Raw genomic sequence first — 25011 nt, 5'->3', positions numbered from 1 at the left:
GGGGACTGACGGGTAGCGAGGCCCGCCTCGGAATCTCGATGCTGGAGAGGGCTTTTGCGGTGGGCCTTTTACGTCTGTAGACGCTGGAGGCCCGCAGAAAGGATACTGTGTCGGAGGAGGTAAAGCACAAGAGAGTGCTTTGTAACCGGGAAGTGCCTTTCAAAAGTGAGTTTCTCCTGGCGTCTCTTTTTACCTCGGCCCGTCTCGTCTCGGCCTCTTCCCAGCCGCGACCCCAGAACTGCAAATTCTCTTCAGAGCACCCTTCTCCTCTACCCGCCGCGGCGCCTAATTTCGCTCTCTTCCCTTTACAAGTCTGTTTTTTTGTTGTTGTTGTTTTAAAGAAGTTAAAATACTTTCGCTAAACTAGGAACTGCTTACAGCTCTGCCCCTTGGCCATTTGGTATAATCCTGCTCCGAGACCTTGAGGTATTTGCCATTCAGACGAGACCCGTTAGAGTCCTTCCTTAGATAATCTTCAGTTCCTTCTAAAGATCTGTTCTTTTTTCGGTTACCTAAAACTGGGAAAGTGGTAAAAGAACATAAAGGCTTAGGGTTTCCTTTATTTCATGTTGCAGGGCTTCTGCTACAAACTAAGGTATCCGTGAAGAACTTTAATTGTTGTTTAGAAAAAAAAAAGAGCGAAAGGAGGTAGCTCAAAAAAAAAAAAAAAAAAAAAGAGGAAAGGCGATAGCTTTAGTCCCTGGAAGCATCTTACTTGACATGACTTTGTTTCATGTTTTTGCTGAAGTAAGATATCCGAAGTAATTTGTATCTCATACCCTGTCTCATTACCGTTCTGAACCCCGCTTGACCAGCAACATAAAACAATGAACTGCGCAAGGTCCAATATTGCATTTTGTATGACTCATTGTAACAACCAGCTGTAATATATAGGTTTTATCTTTTATTTTTTCCTTGGTGTTTCATGCTAAAGTGAGAAAGGGAAGGTTTTTTTTAAAAAGCATTCTCTGGACTGTTTACATTTAATATTTGTTACTGTCCTTCACTAAAAAAAGTAACCGTCAGCAAGAGGGTTAATTGAAATCTAGATAAGCCTATTTTCTATCATTTTACCCTGGTCAAAATTGTCAAAGTAAAATTACAATGGAAATTTCTACAAAGATGTTTAGATACAGGTTCATGTTCATGAGCTAGGATAGTGTAGAAGATGATTCACAAAGTGATAATTAAAGGTTGGTGTTTACATTCGAGTTTCCTTTCAGTTTCCTCTTAGGAGCTTACTTTTGGTTTGGTGGAAGAAGGACCCTGGAGCTTGTTGATGCTGAAAATGTTCATCTCAGACGTCCTTGTCCTTGAGCCTGTTCTGTTGGGGAGATGGCTGAGGTAGGGGTGGGTTGAGGGAGTGGGGCCATTAGGGGAAGACAAGTTGAGAGAAGGCCACTAAATATTTGTTTCTTAATTAGAGGCTTTGTTGTCTTGACAAGAGTGAAACAAGCTGTGTTCAGTGAGATTCTTAAGGTCTCTAAGAAGTTTTTCTTTATAGGAATAAAAAATAACATACCTCAGTTAAAAGACAGAACATAGTAAAATGCTCAAGTGCCAAATGTATAAATTGATGTGACCAACACCCAGATCCACATATACAGAATACCAGACACCCCATAGAGCTTCTTTATGTCCCTGCTAACCACGTCTTCTTACCACCACCAACACCACCACCACTATTCTGTCTTGCTTTGCATGTTCTTGAATATCATATAAAAGGAATTATACTGCATGTAGTTGTTTTTTTGTGACTGGCTTCCCTTGAGCAGCGGATACCTGGTTTGCTATTTCTAAGTAGAAGAAATGGGATGAGCAGAAGTCTGTATGGACGAAACATTTTTCTTCTTGTCTTTCATCTTTTTTGTCTTAAAATTTAAAGATGTGTAGGCATACATTACCTATTTCTGATGCATTAAATGAGCTATGCTAATGTATAAAAGGAGATAGTTCCTAACCCCACCAATTAAAAAAATCCTTATTGTGCACTTTGGGAATATTTTCTTACATTCCCTTTACTTTAAATTCTAAATCCTGTTTTGTTTTAATTTTTAATTTGCATTTCATTTCCACAATCCTGCCTTCTTGGCAATACATGAAACAGAGGAGCTGAAGGTAATATTGTTCTAAACAGAAGTGGCAGGCTTATCTGACCACCTTCTGATGTAGTGTCCAACAAAATCTGGTTTTATTATAAGAGTTTGTTTCTTGTGTTTAGACCCCATCTTTAAAAGACAAAGTTATGGTCAGAAAAGGCAAGACAAAATAATATGTGGATAAGTTTAAAGAAGTTATTTAGTGTTAAGAACTTGAGTGAGGATTGGTAATCCTCTGCCTGCTTTATGTCCTAGCTAGGCCCAGATCTCTAATTTTTTACATGCTTTCCTTTTATAAACTCATCTAGTCCGTGAATTCAAATATGATCAATAAGTTGATGTATCCCAAATCTCTGTTTCCAGCCCAGATGTCTCTAGTACTAATCCCAAACGCCTCCTGGACATCTCTGGGCATCTTTGCCCATTTTTCTATTGCTATGCTCATCTTTTTCATTGATTTATGTTTTCTGGTTAATAATAACATTGTTGGTTATATTGTTGCCTCTCATCTTCCAGTCTGTGCCTTTTCTTTGGCCTTTGTTTGTGGTGTCTTTTCTTACACTGAAATTTTAGTTTGAATGTAGTCACATTTATTCATCTTTTCCTTTATATTTTGTGCTTTGGGTGTCTGGTTTAAGAAATCCTCTCCTACCTCAAAATCACAAAGATATTCATTTATCTTTTTGCTAAAAGTTTTAAACTTTTATTCTTCATGTTTTATTCTTTTTTTAATCAACCTATTTTTGTGCATGAGGTAGAGATCTAATTTATTTTATATATGAACAACTAATTGTTCTAGCAGCATTTATTGAATAGTATAACTTTTCTTTTATGGTTTGTAATGTCATTGATTTCAAATCAGTTTTCCACACATCCATGGATTGTTTATTATTTTCCATTGGTCAATTTGTATGACCTCTATAACATAACCACACTATCATAATTGCTGCTGTTTTATAATAAGTGTTAATAGCCAGTAGGGTATTAACAATAGTTAATATTCACCTATTTTCTTCAAAATTTTCTAGGGAATTACAGGCCCTTTCCTACTATATATGAATTTCAGCATCATCTTGTTAAGTTCTATAAAAAACTTGAGTGTTAATTGAAAATTCATTAGGGCCTCAGTTTCTTCTCTGTAATATGCTGATAGTAATGTTGTTATGACTATATGTAATTAATTTTTTTAGTGTGCTTAATGAATGGTTATTATCAGCAGTATCGTCTTCATCGTTGTCAATGAATGAGCATTACCTCTGGCTTTGAGATCTTAAATTCAGAAATCCTACCTTCTAACCACAACCTCATTTATTTGTTTATACATCGTCCACTCCTTTACTCCCACTAACCTTATTTCTGGACTTCTTCAAGATATTTAGTGTTGAAACCATCTCTATTTTTCTAGTCTGTCCGTCCAATCCCGGCTTTATTTTTTCCCATTCCTCACAAAAGTTGCTCTAAATCTTCACCATTCTATATTATTTTTAAGCCTTCTAATTGATACTATCAGGCTTGTTTTGGGCTCAGATGACCTTGATTTTTAGTTACTAGAGAATCTTTCTTCCCCATCATCTCTAAATGTGACTATAATTCCTCCTGTACTTAGTGTCTGCCCTGTCCTTTACATTTAACTCCTCCCTGTGTTCTAGAACTCATCCTCCAAGACCTTGCTCCATCAGTTACCTTCTCTCAGATTTTCATTTTCTTGTTCTCTACTGGCCCTACAAACTGGTGATTTCCAGGCTTTCACATTTCACCAACCAATAAATTTTTTAATTGAGGAAATCAACATGGGTTTGCCAACTTTATTTTGTCAAGAAAAGATATTTAAAAGTAGTATAATAAACAACAAAAAATGACTACCATCTGCTGCTGGAAGGCAATATAGCATAATAGTTAAGACCACAAGATTCTGGAGCTAGACTCTGTTTAGACTAGAATTCTGGCTGTGCCAGGGTAAAATATATAACCTATAAGAATGAAGACAATACCAACTTCTTAAGGTTGTATTGTATATACTAATTCAGTGATTAACATATATGAAGCAACTAAAACAGTACCTGGCACATAGACATGCACAGTAGTGTTAGCTTTTATCTTCGTCATAATTATTATTTTTACATTGCTATCAACACATTTTTTTTTTTTCTTTCTTTTTTTTTGGCTGCGTTGGGTCTTAGTTGCTGCGCGTGGACTTTCTCTAGGTGCGGTGAGCAGAGGCTGCTCTTCGTTGCAGTGCACAGTCTTCTCATTGCGGTGCTTCTCTTGTTGCACAGCGCGGGCTTCAGTAGTTGTGGCACGCAGACTCAGTAGCTGTGGTTCGCGGGCTCTAGAGCGCAGGCACAGTAGTTGTGGTGCACGGGCTTAGTTGCTCTGCGGCATGTGGGATCTTCCCAGACCAGGGCTTGAACCCGTATCCCCTGCATTGGCAGGCGGATTCTTAACCACTGTGCCACCAGGGAAGTCCCAACACACCTCTTTTATTGTCGCTGAACCTCGTTTTGTTTCTTACAGTGGTTGCTCTAGGGCTGCACAGTCTGTATGATAGTGCAGTATGCCAGTGCTAATCACATGTGGCTCTTGGGGACCTAATTAAGATTGCTGTAAGTATAAAATGCTTAAGAGGACCCGTGCTGATTTCTGGAGCTCTTTTTCTGTGTATCTCCCACCTTCCCTTTCCCTACTCTATGAAGATAACGAGTAGAGAGACAAAGAGTAAATTGTACAAGTTGATAGAGAGAAAAAAAGTTGATAGAGGTTTCATATGGTGCATACAGAGGTGAATGTGTTGGACTTAATAACAACTCTGGAAGCGAAAGGGTAATGGAGCAATGCTTCAAAATTCTGAAGGAAAATTACTTCTAATTTAGAATTCTGTATAAGTCACGCTGTCAATCAAATATAAGGCTAGAATAAAGTTATTTTCAATCCTGAAGTCTCTCAAATATAGTTCATTCATCCTTTTTCAAGAAACTAATGGGGGATGGATACCACCTACGTGTGGATTAAACCAAGAAGAAGTAGGACATGTAATCAAGCAAATAAGAAGCCCAAAGTAAGAGAGAGGTAAAAGGAATTGGAGATTGATAGATTGAAACAATAAGATGAAATTAATGGAACACCTAATATGTTTGAACAAATTGAGTGGAGACTTAACCTCCTGGGCTCAAATTAATGATTTAAGTTTGGGGTTAAATTAATGATTATTATGTGAGAAACTAAGCAAATTTTTAAAAAGGATTTCTATTAAATCTGTCAGTTTATGTGTTCAGACATTTTTAAAGGGATAAACAAAACTTTTTTAAAAAGAGGATTTTGATTTTGGTGTTCTTATATTATACCTCCCTTTTGTTTTTGAGGAACCACATTTTAACTGCCCACCTTACCCACAGTGTTAAGAGGAAATGCAGCAAACTGGAAATAAAAGCAAAACTAGAGAAACAAGTTTGGTATCTTTAAATTAATAACAAATGGTAAAACTATTTAAAAGTCTTCTTCCATAATGCTTGTGGTGCTAAAAACAAGCAGTATATAGAATTGCCTGATAGAAAATTCCTAGAGACACTTGGTAGAATAGAGTGAACTTGGAAAAAACCTTTCTATTCTGTAATTTCTATGAGTGTGTACTGAGATGCCACTTTTGTAGTCACTGACTAGAAAAAGATTATAGTCAAAAAGTAAATAGATACAAAATTTATGTATACATACATAATAAAGAGCTTAATTCTGTGTAGGTCTTCGAAGCTGCTTTTTCTTTTTCGGAAGCCACCTTTTTTGTCTTAGAAATTCCACGCTTACTGTAATCTTGATATATAATCATTAAAAAAATAAGGTAGAATCTTATTTACCTCAGGAGTTTATGGAACTAGCCTACTCCAAGTGCTGATGAACTAGGAGCTAAAGAAAACAGGAATCTGATACGCTTTGTGATACCACTGTGCGTTTAATAATATGTTGCTTTATATTATCTAACTTTTGAATTTATATTTGCCTTTGAGCTTGTAAACTCAAAGATAGCTGCATTTTATATAGAATAACACTATTCAGATTGAGTGCACCCAATATATCTTGTTAATGACTGTTATGTTTAGAAAATATGTAGGTTGTAAAAATCTGGAAGTAAACAGTTTAAGTACATAAGCCACACCAAGTATATTAGATGGATAATTTCCTGGTTCCTCCATGTCATGTTAACTTAAAAAATGTGTTTAACATGTCATTTATGGCTATTCGCATCTTTTCAGCCACATCTCTCTTTTGTCCACTTAATTCTTAAGCATATTTTTTTTTCCTACTCCTGGTTAACATACTATTTTTGACATACTACTTCTTTAAATCAGAAACTTTAAATTCTACTTAAGATTTTCTGAGGTCCAATTTTCTTAGGTATTAGCAAATCTAATAGTTCAAACTAATTTCATTTGCTGCCTTAGCACTAATCATTTTTTTAAATTTATTTTATTTACAATTTTTTATTTTTGATTGCATTGGGTCTTTGTTGCTGCGCACAGGCTTTCTCTAGTTGCGGCAAGTGGGGGCTTCTCTTAGTTGCGGTGTGCGGGCTTCTCATTGCGGTGGCTTCTCTTGTTGTGGAGCACAGGCTCTAGGTGCGTGGGCTTCAGTAGTTGTGGCTCACGGGCTCAGTAGTTGTGGCGCACGGGCTTAGTTGCTCCGCGGCATGTGGGATATTCCCAGACCAGGGCTTGAACCCGTGTCCCCTGCATTGGCAGGCGGATTCTTAACCACTGCGCCACCAGGGAAGCCTAGCACTAATCATTTTATGCCTGGACCGTAGCAACAACCTGCCCAATATTTGACTTTGAGCCTCCAACTCTAAAATACTCTATGCAAAGCTTTAAAAATAGTTTTCCTAAGTGAAGGTTTTTTGGGTTTTTTTTTTAGTAGACTTTATTTTTTAGAGCAGTTCTAGGTTTGTAGAAAAATTGGGCAGAAAATACAGAGAATTTCCATATGACACTTCACGTACACACCCAGTTTCTCCTATTATTTACGTCTCGCATTAGTGTGGCACATTTGTTACAGTTGATAAACCAATATTGATTCATTACTATTAAAGTCCATAGTTTACATTTTAGGGTTCACTCTTTGTGTCATACAGTTCTGTAGGTTTTGACAAATGCATAGTTTCACGTATCTAACGTTGTGTCATAACAGAATAGTTTCATTGCCCTAAAAATGCCCTGCGTTCCACCTATTCATCCCTGCCCCTCCCATCCCACACCCCTGGCAACCACTGATCTTTTTATTATCACTATAATTTTGCCTTTTAAATGAGATTTTTACTGTCCTTTAAAACCTGTATCTCTAAAGTAGATCCATATATGTGAAAAAAAGCAAGTTGCAGAAAATTTGTAAAAAATCCTATTTATAGATTTTTAAAACTATACACATTCACACATTTGATTATGCATGGGACATTTCTGGAAGGAGACACAGAAAAATGATCACTTCTATGGAAAGGAAGAGTTAATGAGGTCTTTAACTTTCTACTTTTATTTAAATTTCTTACCATGTACAATATTATTTTATAATTTTAAATTATTTATTTATTTATTTTTTGCGGTACGCGGGCCTCTCACTGTTGTGGCCTCTCCCGTTGCGGAGCACAGGCTCCGGACACGCAGGCTCAGCGGCCATGGCTCACGGGCCCAGCCGCTCTGCGGCATGTGGGATCTTCCCGGACCGGGGCACGAACCTGTGTCCCCTGCATCGGCAGGCGGACTCTCAACCACTGCACCACCAGGGAAGCCCATAAACTCATATTTTTATACCTAATATTCTCTTATGACCGTTTTATGATTTCTTGTTTCTTCTTCACACATTAGTAACCTCCTGCTCAGCATCTTCTTGACTCCTGTCTTAGGCTCAGTTTCGTTTTAAAATTAGGGTCACAATTTTTATTCACCCTTTTAAGCAGTTCCAATCTGCTTTACCTGCTTTATTTTTATAAGCAATTATTACCTTCTAAAATGGTTTAATGGTTAGTTAGTTAGATATTTAGGTGTTTGTATGTTTTTGTCTCTGTGCCCCAGGCCATTTTGCACCACTAGAAAGTACACAAAGATTTTTGTCTGTCTTGTTCACTGGTGAATCCTCAGTGCCTGACAGTTCATAGGTGCACAATAAAAATCTTTTGAATGAATAATTGGATTGTTTTTAAACTATTAAATTTGAATTGTTTTTTAAAATTAAATATCTGTTCCTATAATTCTGCTTCAGTTGGTATATGTTGTTTAATTTGTTGTGTCACATGGTGATCATACTCCTCAGGTGCCTAGATATTTTGGTTCACAAGCTCATGTTCTCTACTGCTGTCTCTCATAATGGATGTGGAGGATGAGCAAAAGGGTAGACCCTAGTTTTACCCCTTCCCACAAGTTGAAGGAATAGAGAGCGGAAGGCTCCAGGCACCACAGAAGAGTATAGTGCTCTATCTCTGTTGGTTCCTGTTTCACTGGACAACTCCTTTAGTAAAGATTTGCCTTGAAATTCGTAATTCAACAGCAGAAGGCTGTTGTAATCCACCAAAACCCTGGAGGTTTGGGGAAGCAATGGTGGAGTGACTGTCCACTGCTCTAGAATATCTGGTCCACCCACACGCTTTTTCATCAGCAGCTCACTTTAACAGACGCTGTTCTACGCTGGGAAGCCTGGTCTGTTGCTGATCATTTGCGTAGTAATCAGTTGTCTGGAACTGATTGTCCCAAAGTGGGATGATCAGTGGGGGGGTGGCAGGAACAATACTTAAAAACTTCTGACCCTAACTAGGGTTTCTTCACAGTTTTTGATTTTATTCCTCAAGCCCTTACTTCCTTTCTGTACCTACCCAGGGTTAATTTGGAGGGAGGAAGCCAGCATCCCTTACTAGATCTCTATTTTCTCAGGAACCGTACATAAGAAACCCACTTTAAATATAAAGACACAGATAGGTTAAAAGTAAAAGCATGGAGAAAGATCTACTGTGCTAATGCTCATCAAAGGAAAGTGTAGTTGCTATATGCAGACAAAACGGACTTCAGAACAAGGAAAATTATCAGTGATAGGAAAGGTCATTACATAATGATAAAGAGGTCAATGCTCCAAAAAGATGCAGCAACCTTTAATGTGTGTATGTCTAACAACAGAGCCTTAAGACAGCTAAGGCAAAAACTGACAGAACTTCAAGGAGAAATAAACGAATCCACTATTATAGCTGGAGACTTCATCACCCCTCTTTCAGTAATCAATAGATCTAGCAGGCAGAAAATCTGTGAGGATATAGTTGAACTCTGTAGTACCATCAGTCAACTGGATCTAATTGACATTTATAGAATACTTAACCCAACAACAGCAGAATACACATTCTTCTAAAAAAGAGAGACATTTGTCAGTGTAAGAAATAGCTTGTATGCAAAAATATAAACATAGTTAAAGTTAATAGGTATATAATACATTTAGAAAAATATGTACAGTGAAGTTTAACATCTATAATATTAAAAGAGCTCTTAGAAATTCACATCAAGGGAACAAGCTTCCCTGGTGGCTCAGAGGTTAAGAATCCGCCTGCCAATGCAGGGCACACAGGTTTGACCCCTGGTCCAGGAAAATCCCACGTGCTGCGGAGCAACTAAGCCCATGTGCCACAACTACTGTGCCTGTGCTCTAGAGCCCGCGAGCCACAACTACGGAGCCGGCATGCTCTAGGGCCCACATGCTGCAACTACTGAGCCCGTATGCTGCAACTACTGAAGCCCGTGCTCCGCAACAAGATAAGCCACTGCATGAGAAGCCCACACACAACGAAGAGTAGCCTCCTCTCGCCACAACTAGAGAAAGCCCGTGTGCAGCAACAAAGACCCAACGCAGCCAAAAAAAAAAAGAAAAGAAAAGAAAAGATATACACAGTATGGGAGCACTTTGTAAATTCCAAAAAAAAAAAAATATTAAGAAAAAAAGGGAGCAAGCAATTCTACAGAAAAATGGGTGGGCAAAGAATACGAACTCAGCAAATGGTAAACCCAAATGTGAAAAGATGCTCAAAATCAGAAGAAATCATGGGCTTCCCTGGTGGTGCAGTGGTTGAGAGTCCGCCTGCTGATGTGGGGGATGCGGGTTTGTGCCCCGGTCCGGGAGGATCCCACGTGCCGCGGAGCGGTTGGGCCTGTGAGCCATGGCTGCTGGGCCTGCGCGTCCGGAGCCTGTGCTCCACAATGGGAGAGGCCACAACAGTGAGAGGCCCGCGTACCGCCAAAAAAAAAAAAAAAAAAACAGAAGAAATCAGGAAACTGCAAACTAAAATAATGAGATGCCAATTAGGCCTATGTAACAGATTGGCAAACCTTTTTTTTTTTTTTTTATTCAACTAACATTTATTAAGTGTCAGTTTATTAAGTGACAGAGCTAATCTAGTGCTCACCAAAGCATTGTGAAGCAGATCTTATCCCTGTTTTACAGTTGAAGAAAGAGGATCAGATAGTTAAATTGACTTGACAAAAATCACATAAAGGAAACTGGGGAATTCACTCTACTGGAACTATTTTTCTTTTTCTTTTCCTTTTGAGGAGCAATTCATTCAAATGTAATGTGTGTTTGTGTATCTAGATAGGTGGATAGGTATTTATGTTTTGAGTTGAAGTTTCCTCCACATATCTGCCATCCACCCATTTCCCATGCCAACACCACTCGTCTCACAACCACTTTGATTAGTTTCTCAAGTATTTCCCAGAGCTTTTTTATACAAATATGAGTTTATTTTATTCTCCTTAAAAAAAAAAAAAAGCAAAGGTTATAATAATGCACTGTGTTCCACAACTCAGAGTTATGTAAGTAGCTCCATAATGAGAGTTCTTATCCTTTAACAGCTGCATTGTATTTCACTACAAGAATACCAGAATTTATTTTACCAGCCCTTATGATGGATATTTGCATTGATTTCAGTCTTTTGCTTTTGAAAACAGTGTAGTAATGAATAAGAGTGTTTATAATTTTGTCTCACATGTTCAAGATTTCACAGAAATAAGATTGCTGGATCAAAGGGTATGTAATGTGTGTGGGATTTTGATAGATATTGCCAGATTTCCCTGTGTTATATAAACAACATGGAAGAGTGACCCCACAGCATTGTCATTAGAGTATGTTATCAAACTTTTGGATTTGGGACTGATAAGTGAAAATGTTTAATCTTAGTGTAGTATTACGCATTTCTCCTGTTACAAGTGAAGTGAGACATCTTTTCAGAATGGGCAAAATGTTAAATGACCAATAGCACCTGTTGCCAGTAGGGATCCAACTAAAAGGGTACTATACATTGCTGGTATAAATGTGAACTTTTTCAACCTATTTGCAAAACAGTCTGGCAACCTGTGTTAAAATGTTTTAAACTACAAATATCTTTTGTCCTAGCTACATCATTCTTGCGAATCTGTCCTATAGGTATAAAATACTACGTAAGGGTCTATCTGTGAGAATATTCACTGTAGTATCATCCATAGTATCAAAAAACAAGTAACAAAACGAAAGCTCATTAATAGGAAAATGGTTGAATTAATTACAGTTTTTGTATCTTATGGAAAGTAATAAATTAAAGCAGTATGAGTTGAATTGTGATTTCCACAAGATATTGGGTTAGCCAAAAAGTTGATTCGATTTTTTCTGTAAGACAGCTCTAATAGCGCTTAGTTGTCTTTAACTTCATTCAAAACAATTTTGTTAGATTGTATGCGACAGCTGTCATATCAGTGTGCATTTAAACAAACTTACCAAAGTTGGTGAATTTTTAAAAAATATTTATTTGGTTGCACTGGATCTTAGTTGTGGTGGGCTCCTTAGTTGCAGCACATGGGCTCCTTAGTTGCAGCAGGCAGCCTTCTTAGTTGCAGCTCACCAGGTCCTTAGTTGCGGCAGGTGGGCTCCTTAGTTGTGGCATGTGAACTCTTAGTTGCGGCATGCATGTGGGATCTGGTTCCCTGACCAGGGATCGAACTCCAGTCCCCTGCATTGGGAGTGCAGAGTCTTAACCACTGTGCCACCAGGCAAGTCCCAAAATTGATGAATTTTTATGTAGCCATTTTAATATTGAAGGTGGAAGAAAACAACATTTTCAGCATATTATGCTTTATTATTTCAAGAAAGGTAAAAACGCAACTGAAACGCAAAAAAAGATTTGTGCAGTGTATGGAGAAGGTGCTGGGACTGATCGAACATGTCAAAAGTGGTTTGCGAACTTTTGTGCTGGAGATTTCTCACTGGATGATGCTCCATGGTTGGGTACATCAGTTGAAGTTGATAGCAATCAAATCTAGACATTAATTGAGAACAGTCAACGATATTGCTAGAGGGAAATAGCCGACATACTCAAAATATCCAAATCAAGCGTTGAAAATCATTTGCACCAGCTTGGTTATGTTAATCGCTTTGATGTTTGGGTTCCACATAAGTTAAGTGAAAAAAACCTTCTTGACCGTATTTCCGCATGTGATTCTCCACTGAAACTTTACGAAAATGTTCCGTTTTTAAAACAAATTGTGATGGGTGATGGAAAGTGGATACTGTACAATAATGTGGAATGGAAGAGATCGTGGGGCAAGTGAAATGAACCACACCAAAGGCGGGTCTTCATCCAGAGAAGGTGATGTGTGTATATGGTGGGATTGAAAGGTAGTCTTCTATTATGAGCTCCTTCTGGAAAACCAAACGGTTAATTCCAACAAGTACAGCCTCCAGTTAGACCAACTGAAAGCAGCACTTGACGAAAAGCGTCCAGAATTAGTCAACAGAAAACGCATAACCTTCCATCAGCAAGACCGCATGTTTCTTTGATGACCAGGCAAAAACTGTTACAGCTTGGCTGGGAAGTTCCGATTCATCCGCCATATTCACCAGACATTGCACCTTCGGATTTCCATTTATTTCGGTCTTTACAAAATTCTCTTAATGGAAAAAATTTCAATTCCCTGGAAGACTGTAAAAGGCCTATGGAACAGTTCTTTGCTCAAAAACATAAAAAGTTTTGGGAAGATGGAATTATGAAGTTGCCTGAAAAATGGCAGAAGTTAGTGGAACAAAACGGTGAATACGTTGTTCAATAAAGTTCTTGGTAAAAATGAAAAATGTGTCTTTTATTTTTACTTAAAAGCTGAAGGAGCTTTTTGGCCAATCCAACACTACTGCTTAAATGAGAAAAAAACAAGATGAAGAAAAGTGTGTATAATATGATCCCAGTCTATAAAACATAATTGTCACACATAAATGGTTTGCATATTTGTGTTTGTGCCTGTTTACACTCAAAATATTTATATTTGTAGATGTATATATACACACATGAGTATTTGTATATAACTATATGGGGGAAATAATGGAAAATACATATTACTTGGGATATAGGTTTGGTTGCTTTAAGGCCAAAATAATAATGACTTAAATAAGATGGAAGGTTTTTTTTTTCTGTTCCATAATAGTCCAGAAATAATCAGTTCAAGATTGATACAGCAGCCTCAGGTGTTAGGGATCCAGGCTTGTTAATCAGCTATACTCAATATGCGGCTTCTATTTCATGGCCTAAGGTGGTTGTTCCAGCTCCTGCCAAGATGTATCTGGGAATGGGAAATGGAAAAACAGTATACCTCTTCTTTTTAAGGGCATGTCACAGAATTTGCAGCCATCATTTCCACTTATAGCCCATGGGCCAAAATGTAGTCACATGGCCAGACCTCCAAGGGAAGCTAGGAAATATAGTCCTTGCCTGTGTAGCAATGTAACAAGCCAAAACTTGGGGGTTCTAATACTAAAGGATGAGGGAGAAGAAGGGACACTGAGAGACAATAGCAGTCTCTGCCATAATAGACTAGATTATCTATTCCTGCATTACAAATCAACCACAAAATTTAATGGCTTAAGACAATAATGATTTATTATTTCTCACCATGCTGTGTTTTGGCTAGAAAGTTTTTCTGTTGGTTTTCTCTGGGCTCATTCACATGGCTCCCTTCACATGGTCTTTCATCCCAGACTTATTCACAGCATAGTGGCCCAGGGCAGTGTTCCAAAAGGTGAAAAAGGAACTGTAAAGCCTTTCTAAGCCTCATCCAAAGAAGTTACACAGAGTCACAGCTACTGCATTCTGTGGTCAAAACAAGTCCCAAAGCTAGCCTAGATTCAAGAAATGGGGAAATAAACTACCTTTTGTTAGTTAAGGTGGCAAAGGCACATTGCAAAAAGGCATAAACAAAGGAGGCATGATTCATTGGGAGCAAATATTGTAACAGTCTAACATGACATTTTTACACTTATATGTGTATGTAAATTTTTGTTTGCATATTCAAAGAAATGTAAATAAGTACTGTTATAATGAGTTTAATTCATGGTGAGCAGATACAAATATGACCACATCACTCTCTTGCTTATTATTGCCTTACAGATTAAAGCCCAAGCCCCTTAGCCTGTACCACTTCTACTGTATTATACTGTCTCCCAGGAAATGTAATGAAAACCAAGCAGAAAGATAAGTCCTTTCTAGCTGAAGTTGTTGGGCTTCAAGTAAGTTGTGGAATCTGAACTGGGCGTTGAAGGAAGAAGTGTTTGAATTGATGGAGAAGGGCAAGTAGGCATAACCAGTAGTTCCTAATCTTATTAGGACCATCCTTTTAAAAAACTGAAATACAGCATACTGCATAAACAAATGAAGTATCTATCATAAAGTAAAAATATCCCTCTATCCATCACCCAGGAAATAGAATATCACCAGTTACATGGAAACCTCTTATGTGACCCCCCAGTAACAATCCTGCCCGTCCTCCCCAAATGTAACCACTCATTCTAATTTCTAACCATAGATTAGTTTTGCCTGGTTTTGAATCATACATGAAAGAGATTAAATATGCATTTCACCATTATATTTGTAAGATTCATCTGTTGTTTGTAGAAGTAGTTTGTTCGTATTCATTGCTATATTCCATTATGTGGATAAAATAAATATATCCATTCTGTTGTAGCTATTTGGGTTTTTTCTACTTTGGGGCTACTAAAAATAATGGTACCACAAGCATTCTTTCATATGTCACTTGGTGTACGTGGGCAGACATTTCTATTGAGAGAGTACATAGGGTTAAAATTCCTTGGTCATTGAGGTAGATTCAAACTGTAAAGAATGACAGTTTTCCAAAGTTTATGTTTTTTATATCCTCACCAGCAGTATATGAAAGTTTCATGTTCTCCACACCCTAGGCAACACTGAGTATTGTCAGTTTTGTTTTTTTTTTAAGCCATTCTGATAGGTGTGTAGTGGTATCTCATTTGGCATTAATTTGCATTTACCTGATGTCTATTGAGCTTGAACACCATCTTACATTATTTGCCATTTGGGGATCCTCTTTTTTTTTAAGTGCTTGTTCAAGTCACTTATCCATATTTCTGTTGGGTTGTCATTCTTTTCCTTATTGAACTTTAGGACTTCTTTATGTACTCTGGATATGAGTTCTTGGTCAAATATATGTGCACCAAATATCCTTTCCCATAACATGGTTTGTCTTTTCATTTCCTTAATAGCATCTTTTGGAAAAAAGTTCTTAAGTTTAATATATTTTACCAATCTTTTCCTTTCTTATTTTGAGTGTGCTTTCTATTTCTTTTTATAACCCTAATTGATAGATTAATTGGTACCAGGAGTTATCACAGGAAATGGATCCTCACAATGGGCTTCTGGGATTGGCTTATATGCACACATACACACACATATGTAAAATCAATCACAAGGATAACCTCATTGCTATAGGTACAGGGACCACAGATTATAATCCATGGCTTACAGTACTGTTGTGATGACCATTAATAGCATGGGATGGAGTGAAGATGGAGGGGAGGGGAGAGAAAGTATCACCGTGGTAATCATAGTAATTATAAAGATTCTGAACCCACCAGGCTTCTCTTATGGTCCTAAACACATTGTACATAGGAAAAAGAAAAATATGAAAACTATTAATATATAGTTAAGAATGCTTGTAGGGGATCAGAGCTCCTCCACTGTAGCTTTGAAGGAGTCCTTCATCTTCTGTAATCAGTGAGCAGATAAGGTAGATTCGTAGTACTAATTAAATGCTCAGTTCTTCCAGTTTTCTTACACTAAGGTTAGCATTGATGGGAAAGGAGTGGGCCCTGAGACACAGAATGGGGATAGTTGGGCAGACAAGAATGAAGCTGAGAACTCTGAACCTTCATATTCCCCTGAACTTCCTTTGCTCTCAGAGGAAACCAGCCTCCTCTGCATAGAGGCTTTCAGTGACTACATTTGGGGCAGCTCTCTTATAAGTTGATTCCTATTGTCCTCAGAATTTACCCTCACCACCTCCCAGTTCCATCCCAACATAGCCTCCCCATCAGGGAAGTATGCATCCTGCTCTGGCAAGAGACTACCTACAGAGGAGTTTAAGACCTTGTCGTTTTGACCAGCAAGAACCTGGGGAGTATATATAGAAGTGGGTTCTAAGGGTGTTACACCGAGGGAAAGTAGACATAAGGTTTAATCAAGGCAAACTTACCTGAGAATTAAGATTTAATATGTTGGCATTAATAGTTTGCTAGGATGAGCCTTGGACTCAGTAACTGCCTACAAATAATAAATGGCTCCCAAAATAAAAATAAACGGCCTACAAATAAAATTTGAAATAATTTCAGAATATCAGAAATCCCCTGGCATACCATAGAGGAAGGAGTACAATGGCTCCTTAGCCATCCTCAACTTTCACCAAGTCATTAAAAAATGCATTGGTGGGGCTTCCCTGGTGGCGCAGTGGTTGAGAGTCCGCCAGCCGATGCAGGGGACGCGGGTTCGTGCCCCGGTCCGGGAGGATCCCACATGCCGCGGAGCGGCTGGGCCCGTGAGCCATGGCCGCTGAGCCTGCGCGTCCGGAGCCTGTGCTCCGCAACGGGAGAGGCCAAGACAGTGAGAGGCCCGCGTACGAGAAAAAAAAAAAAAAAAGCATTGGTGATGGGAGCACCAGCATTCCCAAAGAGCTCTGAAGTGGCTCTCCTTTGTTTGCAAAAATGATGGTGATGAAAGCTGTGGTAGAATTGAGTTTCCTGATCTCATTGGGAATAAAGAAGCCTAAAGTGGTAGAGATCATATGATAGCATACAACCGTCAGAGACAAGGTGGGCACAATTACCATAATAAGCCAAAAACGAAAATGTGAACAAGAGTGTTTTGACCCACAGGGAAAAGTAGTAATGGATACTAAATGATCTTGAGGTCCCTGGAAATAAAATAGATTAACCTATTAAGGTGCTGCTTGACATATTTAGGTGGAAAAATTCTGAGATGTAGACTAACTTGTGTTATTACAGTTAAATTGGTACTTCCTGATGATCGGGATAGATTTGGTCCTTTAGAGGAGGAACCTGCAATGCAGCCACAGTGGTATAACCATGAATCTTCCCCTAACCCAGTGGTTTCCAAACTTGTCTGCACGTAAGAACACCTTAGAATTCTAAAGCCAGGGGCACACCCCAAGCCAATTAACTCATATAAGTTCTGTGGGTGAGACCCAGGCACTTGTATTTTTAAAGCTCCCCAGGTAATTCCAGTGAGCAAGTTAGGGAGTCACTGCCCTAATCCTTCTCCGGTGGCTATTTATTGGTTAAATAGGGGGCCTAAGAAAGTCAAGTGACAGATGGAGTCCTGGCCAGAGTCTAGCTAACAGTGAGCCCAGAGAGACCCACACTGGTTATTTCTCCAGCCCCAGATGTGTAGTAAGAATAAATATATTTTAATAATTGAAGCAATCTTCATTTTGGTTTTCTGACCAATAGATTGAGCATTATGGTAGGAAGGACTACATAGAAGTTCAGAACTGCTTGTTACCACTCCCTCCCAAGACAGTAAAAGAAAAGCAGTACAGAAGTTAGTGCCCCCATGCGGGCATGGTGATTCGTACCAGATTCCCATTTAAATTCCCTGTGTGGTAACCAGATGGGTAGTGAGAAATGACAGTGGATTGTTGCAAAGCTTAATCAGGTGGGGTGCCAACTGCAGCTGTCCAGGTGTGGTACCTGCACTGGAGGAAGTTAGTACAGACTGCGACCTGGTACACAGGTACGGATCTGGAAACGCGCTCTGCCCCGCCCCCACCCGATTCCAGTCAGGAAAGAAAGCCACAAGCAGATTGCGTTTAACTGGCAGGGACAACAGTACACCCTGTCTTGTCTCAGGCTGTGTCAGCTTTCCTGTTGTCTCTATGGTATGGAGGGACCTTGACCATATCATTGTACCATAGACTATCACACTGGTCTATTACAGCAATGAAATTATGTTAAATGAACCTAGTGAGCAGGCAGTAGCAAGCATTCTGCATGATTTGATAAGACATATGCCTGCCAGAAGATGCAAGATAAACCCTGCAAAACTTCCAGGACCTGCACCGAGTTTCTAGGGGTGCGGTGGCCTAAGACATGTTAGGATATCCATTCAAATAAATGGCAGGTAGTTGTGTTTTCTACCATTATAACAAAGAAGAAGGAAAAAATGTGTAGCAGGCCTTTTGGGGTTCTGGAGGCAACAAAATAAAGTATATTAGGGTGACCTGCTCTTATCTGTTTTCAGATAACTATAAGACTACATGTTTTGAGTGGGGCCCAGAGCAAACTGTCTTGCCAGTTGGGCCTTATGATTGGGCAGATCCAATGGTATTGGAAGTTCATGTGTTAGAGATGTTAAATGAAGCCTTGGGTAAGTTCCAATAGGGGAATTACAACATAGACCCTTTGGTTTTGGAGTAAGGATGTATCTGCCTCAGCCAACAACATTTTGTTTTGTTTCTTTGAAAAGCACCTCCTGATTTGCTCCTGCTACCTGGTAGAGACAGAACACCTGATCATGGGACATCAAGTGACCATGTGAATAATAAAACCACCCATCACAAACTGGTGTTATCTGATTCACCGAACCATACAACTGGATGAGCACAGAAGCAGTCTACTCCCTATGAGACTGGGACACGGCTACAATTAAACTAAATGAGCAGGTGACTCAGACTCCTATAGTCCCTGACTCTGTTCCTTCAGCACTTCCCCCCAAACCCATATAAATTGGCTTCATGAGGAGTTCTTTCTGACCAATTAATGGAAGAGAAAAAAGCATGGGTCCTGTTTGTTCATGGAAGAATCTGCAGTGAGCTGCCAATAGCTGGATGTGAGTGGTCACTACACACCACCACCACTCATTAGTGGCCCTGACCCAGAATAGTAAAGGGAAATCCTTCCATAGGGAAGAATTTTAGGAGACATGGCCTGAGGTAAGGGTGTACACTGGTTTGTTGTCAGCAGCTTATGAGTTGACAGGCTAGACAAGAACTTGGAGAGAACGAATTGGAAAGCTGGTTCCATTTATGAGGCCAGCTGGGATACAGTAACCTGCAAATTGGGGATGCTGACCTAAAGAATGAAGTATATGCTTAAAATCAGTCATCAGTATATGGTGCCACCTTTCCCAAAATGTATGCAGAGTGGAGATGAGAGTAGTCCCTCTATTTTCAGTATGACTAATTTTGTAAAAAAAAAAAAAAAAAAAAAAACAACTGGTGGCATGTTTTCCAAACTTGGTGAAAAGCATAAAACTACAAATCCACAAAGCTCAGTAAATCACAAGCAGAAAAATTGCAGTGAAAGTCACACCTATGCATGTTACAGTCAAACTGATAAAACTAATTCAGAAAAACAACTTAAAAGCATCCAGAGAAATTATACATTATACACAAGATGGCAGTTATATGAATTTTTTTAAAAGGATGCATAACATATAGAAAAATGCACAAATATTGTTCAGCATGACTTGCCACAAAGTGAAGATAACTATGTAATCACCACCCACATCAATAACTATGTCCCTTCTTAGTCGTTACTCTTCTTCCTTCCCAAAGGTAATCATCATCCTGAATTCTAACACCAAAGATGAGGTTTGACAGTGGTTAACCTTTATATAAATTGAATACATGACAGTGGTTAACCTTTATATAAATTGAATAATGTATTCTTTAGTGTCTGGCTTCTTTTATTTAACATTGGGAGATTCATCCATGTTGTTACCTGGAGCAGTTGTTCATTCATTTTCATTGCTATACAGTATTCTACTTTATAAATATACCACATTTATTTATCCATTTTACTGTTGATAAACATCAGAGATGTTTCCTTTTTTTTTTTTTTTTTTTTTTTTTTGCGTTACGCACGCCTCTCACTGTTGTGGCCTCTCCCGTTGTGGAGCACAGGCTCCAGACGGGCAGGCTCAGTGGCCATGGCTCACGGGCCCAGCCGCTCCACGGCATGTGGGATCTTCCTGGACCGGGGCACGAACCCGTGTTCCCCTGCATCGGCAGGCGGACTCTCAACCACTGCGCCACCAGGGAAGTCCCGATGTTTCCATTTTTGGGCTACTAGGAGGAGAGCTGCTGTGAACATGGTTGTGTATGTCTTTGGGTGTACATATGTATGCATTTGTGTTGGGTTCATTTATTATGCCTAATAAACCACTTGAGGAATTTTTTGGTCCCTGAAACTTCAGACTTAGTGGTTTTGGAGGTTTTAGTACTCAAGGGAGGAATGCTTCCTAGGAAACATGGTTTCAGTGAATTAGAAGTGGACACTGCTTGCTGGCAGGTTTGGGCTTTTTCTATCACTAATCAAGAGAGAGAAGGGAGGGGATCACTACTGCCAAGGGTGAAAGATTCCTTTTAACAGGGGGAAATTGGATTGCTGCTACACAGTGGAGTAAGTAGGACTATATATGGAATGTATGATATTCACCAAGATTGCTTCTTAGTATTTTCTTGGCTGATAGTCCAATAAGAAAACTAGAGTAACCCAAAAAGGACCTCCACTAAGATTCATCTTACAAGAATGAATGTTTGGGTCGCCACACGTGGTAAAGAACTCCATACAATTTAGGTGCAAGCTGAGTGGGAGAAACCTAGAATGGGTGGTGAAAGAAAGCAGCTATGCCTATGAACCTAGTCCTCATGACCAGCTAAAACACAGGTTTTATGAAACTATGATTATGTTTTGTTACTTGTTTCTTTTCTCCCCTACCAAGTATGAAAAATTCTGGGGTGGATAATGTTTTTGGCTTCAGATGAGAGTATGACTGAATTGACACCACCCCACGATCACTTTGTAGCTGATGGAAGGAGACTGTGGTGGAAAAGAGTGAGATGAGCATTTATATTCCTCCTGGCTCCCGCCATTAGAGGTTGCCTTGAACTGGATGTGTACCTTGACCAAAGGTCATTGCCTCTCTCACGATGAACTCTTCACAATTCTCTCTCCTTCGAAACTGCTTAACTTCTTCTGTCTCTTGGAGATTAAGGGAGGTATAGTTCTCCTGCTGTTAGCCCTGGGTTACAGAACTATCCTTGTAATTCTCATATCCTATACACAAATTTGTAATTAGTCCCTCTCTTTAAAAAAAAGAAACAAAAAACCTTCCTTAAATGATCTTGAGTGAGTCATTTGTTTTTAGTTTATTTGGTTGTGCCGGGTCTTAGTTGTGGCAGGCAGGCTCCTTAGTTGTGGCATGCGAACTCTTAGTTGCGGCATGCATGCGGGATCTAGTTCCCTGACCAGAGATAGAACCCTGCCCCCCTGCATTGGGAGCGTGGAGTCTTAACCACTGTGCCACCAGGGAAGTCCCTTGAGTGTATCATTTGTTTCCTGTTAGGACTCTTGATACATGAGTTTTTTATCTCTTGTATTGCTTCTTGCCTAAAATCTACTTCGATATTAGCATAGCCACAGTCTTTGTTCGTTTTTGCATATTTCTTCACTTTAAACTTTTCTGCATTCTAATATTTAAGGGTTGTCTCTTGAAAACAGGTTAAAGGTGTATCTTTATAAATCCAAGGCAACAGTCTTGACCTTTAATTGGGATAATCAATTTACACTTAATGTAATTACTGATACATCGGGCTTTAAAGCTGCTATCCTGTTTCTTGTCTCCCCTGTTCTTCACTCTTTTTTCTCTACTTTCTTTATCCTTTGGGATAGATCAGGTTTTTTTATTCCACCTTTTCCTTTTGATTGGCTTCTTAGCTATATGTTCTTTTACTATTCTTTAATTAATTACTCTAGAAATTAGAATGTGCATACTGGACATCTAAAAGTCTGGTATATACTAGTACTTTATCCACTTCCAAGACAGTGTGAACACCTTAGACCACTTTATCCTCTCCTCTCAATTTATGTGGTGTTAATGTTTTAAATCTGTATGTTTTTAACACCACAGTATATGAGCATTGTTTTGTAAAATTAATATTCATTGAGATTTACCCATGTATTTTCTTTTTCATTGTTCTTCATCCCTTTCAGAATCTAAGAGCTTCCATCTGAGATCATTTCTCTCTGCTCGAAGGCTGCTCTTTCCTCCAAGGCAGAGATGCTGGTGACAAATTCTCATTTTCTGTTTGTTTGAAAATACCTTTATATTGTCTTAACTTTTGAAAGTTATATTATCTGAATATGAATTCTAAGTTGGCAACATTTTATTTTAGTACTCTGAAAATAGCACCATTTGGTTGCAAAGCAGCTGTCTTATTGTCATTCATTTGATAGAATACTTTGTTTCTTACCTATGGATACTCAACATTTCCTCTCTCTGGTTTTCAGCAGTTTTAATATGAAGTGCTTAGGTATTGTTTTCTTTGCCTTTTCCTTAAGGTTTATAGTGCTTCTTGAATCTGAGGCATGATGCTTTTTGTTTGAGACATCTCTTCCAGTATCACTTTGTTACAGTCTCTCATGCTTTTCCTTCTGGGTCTTAATTATACCTACATTTGGGACTTCCCTGGTGGCGCAGTGGTTAAGAATCCACCTGTCAATGCAGGGGACACGGGTTTGAGCTCTGGTTCGGGAGGATCCCACATGCCGTGGAGCAGCTAAGCCTGTGCACCACAACTACTGAAGCCCATGCGCCTAGAGCCCGTGCTCTGCAACAAGAGAAGCCACCACAATGAGAAGCCCATGCGCCACAACGAAGAGTAGCCCCTGCTCGCCGCAACTAGAAAAAGCCTGCATGCAGCAACGAAGACCCAACGCAGCCAAAAATTAAAAAAAAAAAATTAAACCTACGTTAGACTTTTTTTTTTACTCTATCTCTTCTACTTTTTAAATTTTTTCCATTTTTCATCCTTTAGTCTCTTTGTTAATCTGTGTGCATATTTTCTTCTGAATTTTCTTCCAATTCTCCAATTTTGTCTTCAGCTCTGTGTAATTGGCTATTAAATCCATTCACTGGGTTTTTAATTTGTTATATCTTTCAATAATAGAATTCCATTTGGTTTTGTTTCCATTCTCTACAATCATTCTTAGTCCTATATTTTAAGTTCCTAAACATATTAATCATAGTATATATGTTTTTTTCTTTTAGCCACGCCACGTGGCTTGTGGGATCTCAGTTCCCCGACCAGGCCGGGGGTGAAAATGCCGAGTGAAAATGCCGAGCCCTAACCACTGGACTGCCAGGGAATTCCCTAATCGTAGTATTTTGAAGTCTTCATTTCATAATCCCTGTGGGTCCTGTTTCTGTGGTTGCTTCTCTGTCTTGTCATATCGTCTCATACACCTGATTATGGTTTTCTGTGTGCGGGATATTACATATAAAATATTGTATAGATAATTTTTGACGCTCTGGATAGCATTACTTTCTTTTAGAGAGGATTTCTTTTACTTCAGTTAGGCAGCTAGGGCCATTAGTACCCTCAGATCACTATAATCCAGTTGGGACCTGAGATGATTCCGTCCCTGCCAGTTCCAATCTATTTTCAGTTCACTCTGACTCCTAGGGTACAGCGCATTAGAATCTCAACAGTAAGACTGAGGTGTTTATCTCTTTCTTGGTGAGCCCAACTCTAGTTTTTCTCCCTTTCCACCCACACCTAGGCCTGTGAACTTGCAAAAAGCTCTGTTCACCTTCTTAGCTGCTTTTGGAAGAGACAGATGCCTCCAGCAGAGATGCTACAAGCATCTCCAACCTGTCTTCATCTACTAGGACTTGGCCCTGAAATCCTCACCATTTTGGTAGCTTTCCAGTGCCTTTAAACAGATGTATTTTTTTGTTTTGGCTCAGCTTTTCTAGTCGTTCTCAGCAGAAGCATGATCAAAACCATCTAGTTCTTCGTTACCAGAAGTGGAACTGAAGAGGACTCTTTTTTTTTTTTTAAACTGAGGTATAGCTGATGTACAATATTATATCAGTTTCAGGTGTACAACATAGTGATTCACAATTTTTAAAGGTTATATTCAATTTATAGTTATTATAAAATATTGGCTGTATTCCCTGTGCTGTACAATACATCCTTGTAGCTTATTTTATACATAGTCATTTGTACCTCTTAATCCCCTGCTCCTATCTTGCCCCTCGCCCTACTTCTCTCCCCTCTGGTAACCACTAGTTTGTTCTCTATACCTGTGAGTCTGTTTCTTTTTTGTTATATTCACTAGTTTAATTTTTTAGATTCCACATATGAGTGAAATCATACAGTATTTGTCTTGCTCTAACTTATTTCACTGAGAGTAGTACCCTCCAAGTCCAAACCATGTTGTTGCAAATGGCAAGATTTCATTCTTTTTGTGGCTGAGTAGTATTCCAGTGTATATATATGTAACACATCTCCTTTATCCATTCATCCACTGATGGACACTTAGGTTGCAGGGACTCTTTTTATTTAATGTCAAAAAAATTACCAGGTGCTCCCTACCCCCTCTCCATCAAAACACACAGGTAGTAGTTGTACATATATTTAGTCTGTAGATAAAAGAATGTTGACATTAGAATCACAGGACTTGTAATTACTGGTCCTGTCAACTTGGGCAAGTCATTTAACCTCTTATTCTGCTTCCTGTTCACATGCCAGTCACCTTGTAGGCTCTTCAACAG

General features: G+C 38.9%; 1 long non-coding RNA gene across 1 annotated transcript; it reads left to right on the top strand.

Moving 5' to 3' along the window:
* Window positions 1-11: 11 nt before the first annotated feature.
* LOC114903194 lies at window positions 12-19685 on the top strand. Its single transcript, XR_003795650.1, has 3 exons — window positions 12-165; window positions 1224-1344; window positions 18916-19685. It is a non-coding gene; the product is annotated as an uncharacterized LOC114903194 (long non-coding RNA).
* Window positions 19686-25011: the final 5326 nt, after the last annotated feature.

The sequence above is a fragment of the Monodon monoceros genome, unplaced genomic scaffold (assembly GCF_005190385.1).
Source record: "Monodon monoceros isolate NGI ecotype Baffin Bay Population unplaced genomic scaffold, NGI_Narwhal_1 Super_Scaffold_20, whole genome shotgun sequence".
Taxonomy (NCBI): Eukaryota; Metazoa; Chordata; class Mammalia; order Artiodactyla; family Monodontidae; genus Monodon; species Monodon monoceros.
Note: the sequence above shows the minus strand (reverse complement) of the source record. Positions and strands in the feature narration are given on the sequence as shown.